The 3,587-nt window shown below is 56.4% G+C and overlaps 1 pseudogene; it reads right to left on the bottom strand.

Annotated features, from left to right (window-relative positions):
• Positions 1–1,763, bottom strand: LOC126224155 (small subunit ribosomal RNA; annotated as a pseudogene; the record flags this gene model as incomplete).
• Between the last annotated feature and the right edge of the window lie 1,824 nt (positions 1,764–3,587).

Below are 3,587 nucleotides of genomic sequence, written 5' to 3'. Positions count from 1 at the left end.
AATCGGTAGTAGCGACGGGCGGTGTGTACAAAGGGCAGGGACGTAATCAACGCGAGCTTATGACTCGCGCTTACTGGGAATTCCTCGTTCATGGGGAACAATTGCAAGCCCCAATCCCTAGCACGAAGGAGGTTCAGCGGGTTACCCCGACCTTTCGGCCTAGGAAGACACGCTGATTCCTTCAGTGTAGCGCGCGTGCGGCCCAGAACATCTAAGGGCATCACAGACCTGTTATTGCTCAATCTCGTGCGGCTAGAAGCCGCCTGTCCCTCTAAGAAGAAAAGTAATCGCTGACAGCACGAAGGATGTCACGCGACTAGTTAGCAGGCTAGAGTCTCGTTCGTTATCGGAATTAACCAGACAAATCGCTCCACCAACTAAGAACGGCCATGCACCACCACCCACCGAATCAAGAAAGAGCTATCAATCTGTCAATCCTTCCGGTGTCCGGGCCTGGTGAGGTTTCCCGTGTTGAGTCAAATTAAGCCGCAGGCTCCACTCCTGGTGGTGCCCTTCCGTCAATTCCTTTAAGTTTCAGCTTTGCAACCATACTTCCCCCGGAACCCAAAAGCTTTGGTTTCCCGGAGGCTGCCCGCCGAGTCATCGGAGGAACTGCGGCGGATCGCTGGCTGGCATCGTTTATGGTTAGAACTAGGGCGGTATCTGATCGCCTTCGAACCTCTAACTTTCGTTCTTGATTAATGAAAACATACTTGGCAAATGCTTTCGCTTCTGTTCGTCTTGCGACGATCCAAGAATTTCACCTCTAACGTCGCAATACGAATGCCCCCGCCTGTCCCTATTAATCATTACCTCGGGTTCCGAAAACCAACAAAATAGAACCGAGGTCCTATTCCATTATTCCATGCACACAGTATTCAGGCGGGCTTGCCTGCTTTAAGCACTCTAATTTGTTCAAAGTAAACGTGCCGGCCCACCGAGACACTCAATAAAGAGCACCCTGGTAGGATTTCAACGGGGTCCGCCTCGGGACGCACGAGCACGCACGAGGCGGTCGCACGCCTTCGGCTCGCCCCACCGGCAGGACGTCCCACGATACATGCCAGTTAAACACCGACGGGCGGTGAACCAACAGCGTGGGACACAAATCCAACTACGAGCTTTTTAACCGCAACAACTTTAATATACGCTATTGGAGCTGGAATTACCGCGGCTGCTGGCACCAGACTTGCCCTCCAATAGATACTCGTTAAAGGATTTAAAGTGTACTCATTCCGATTACGGGGCCTCGGATGAGTCCCGTATCGTTATTTTTCGTCACTACCTCCCCGTGCCGGGAGTGGGTAATTTGCGCGCCTGCTGCCTTCCTTGGATGTGGTAGCCGTTTCTCAGGCTCCCTCTCCGGAATCGAACCCTGATTCCCCGTTACCCGTTACAACCATGGTAGGCGCAGAACCTACCATCGACAGTTGATAAGGCAGACATTTGAAAGATGCGTCGCCGGTACGAAGACCGTGCGATCAGCCCAAAGTTATTCAGAGTCACCAAGGCAAACGGACCGGACGAGCCGACCGATTGGTTTTGATCTAATAAAAGCGTCCCTTCCATCTCTGGTCGGGACTCTGTTTGCATGTATTAGCTCTAGAATTACCACAGTTATCCAAGTAACGTGGGTACGATCTAAGGAACCATAACTGATTTAATGAGCCATTCGCGGTTTCACCTTAATGCGGCTTGTACTGAGACATGCATGGCTTAATCTTTGAGACAAGCATATGACTACTGGCAGGATCAACCAGGGAGCTGCGTCAACTAGAGCTGAGCAGCCGGCCGCCCGGGAGTGTGTCCCGGGGGCCCGCGCGAACACGCAAGCGTCCGCTCAATTATTCTGCAAACAGGAGGAGGCTGGGCTCCCCTGCACGATACACCTCGAAACCCTCTCAGGTCCCGGCGGCGCGCAGCGCCGTCCTAAGTACTTGGTCGGGTTCGAGAGAGGCGCAATCGCCCGGAGATAGGCGAGTAGACGCTTTCAGTGCGACCACCCGTGCTCCCAACTGAGCTTGCCGCTGCCGACAGAGGCCCGGGAGCGTGCTGTCGTGGTGTTGCCGGCGGGAGACAACACGCGGCCACAAACAGTGACCGGGCAGCTCCAACGCCAGCGCCACAGAGGGGCAGAGCCCCACTTGGGTGCCAAAGCGAACTCTCCCAGCACAGCGCACGCGCCAACACATCCGCACAGCTGCGATACAAACCACCTGCGAGAACCGCGGGGGCGACCGAGCAGCAGACGGCGTCGCGGCGCCGAGTGCCGGGCGGCGGCGCATCCTCAACGCACACAGTCCTCAATCGGACCAGCACACTGCAGATGTCCACCGCGCTTCGCACCGGGCCCGGGAGGACCCACTTTGGCCGCACGGCGCCGCGCGCTGGGTGCGCCGGCACGCAGATGCGCCGCCTGCCGCCTCCGTCAGCCGGCGCGCCTGCCACTGGGCGCCCCCACCAGCCGGCTGCCGCGCGTGCGCCCACGCAGCGCGCGGCCAGCACGCCGGGCGCCCCCCCCTCACCGGCCGGGGACGGTCCCACCCAGCCACCGCCGCGTATCGCTTCATACCCACATGCCCACTCACGTTCGTGGGTATGACGGGTGTCGCTGAAGCAACCGGTTAATACCTGTACCGATCGTCGATATCAACGATTCACCTCCAGCGCGAACAACCGCGCAACAACGGATTTCCAGTTCATTTGCGTAACTTGGGCAGCAAACGTAGACATCCATCTACATTTGCGACTTCTACGAGTCTTGCATGCCTGGATGTTGTGTGTCACGACGCACTCCATCAGCATACATACACGCTGCGACGTGTGCACGAAAGAACACGTGGAAGGTGGCCAGCGTACGTATGCGAATGCCATTGCACAGCTGCGAAGCGCATTCAACACGCGAACTCCTGACCGACGAGCTAGAGGTGACAGGAGGGGAGGGGGGGCGGGGGCGATATACGTCCTATTGCAGTACACAATACAGTGGATAGCGGGACCATGTGGAAAGTAAGCAACACTCGCAAGATGTGAGGGTACGCACCGTAAAATGAATCAATACGCAGAACACCACAGTGTGCGCGAAGTGAACTATGTTGAGATGGTTGCAATTAGGCAACGCTACACGAATTCCTAGATTCATATAACTAACAATTACAGGGCAGGTTAAGGCGCAACGTGGGTTAGGTTAGGGCGCAACGTGGGTTAGGTTAGGGCGCAACGTGGGTTAGGTTTGGGCGCAACGTGGGTTAGGTTAGGGCGCAACGTGGGTTAGGTTAGGGCGCAACGTGGGTTAGGTTAGGGCCCAACGTAGGTTAGGTTAGGGCGCAACGTAGGTTAGGTTAGGGCGCAACGTAGGTTAGGTTAGGGCGCAACGTAGGTTAGGTTAGGGCGCAACGTAGGTTAGGTTAGGGCGCAACGTAGGTTAGGTTAGGGCGCAACGTAGGTTAGGTTAGGGCGCAACGTGGGTTAGGTTAGGGCGCAACGTGGGTTAGGTTAAGGCGCAACGTGGGTTAGGTTAAGGCGCAACGTGGGTTAGGTTAGGGCGCAACTTGGGTTAGGTTAGGGCGCAACTTGGGTTAGGTTAA

This window comes from Schistocerca nitens, unplaced genomic scaffold (assembly GCF_023898315.1).
Source record: "Schistocerca nitens isolate TAMUIC-IGC-003100 unplaced genomic scaffold, iqSchNite1.1 HiC_scaffold_260, whole genome shotgun sequence".
Classification (NCBI taxonomy): Eukaryota; Metazoa; Arthropoda; class Insecta; order Orthoptera; family Acrididae; genus Schistocerca; species Schistocerca nitens.
The sequence above is the reverse complement of the archived record's forward strand: the minus strand, read 5'-3'. Positions and strand labels throughout refer to the sequence as shown.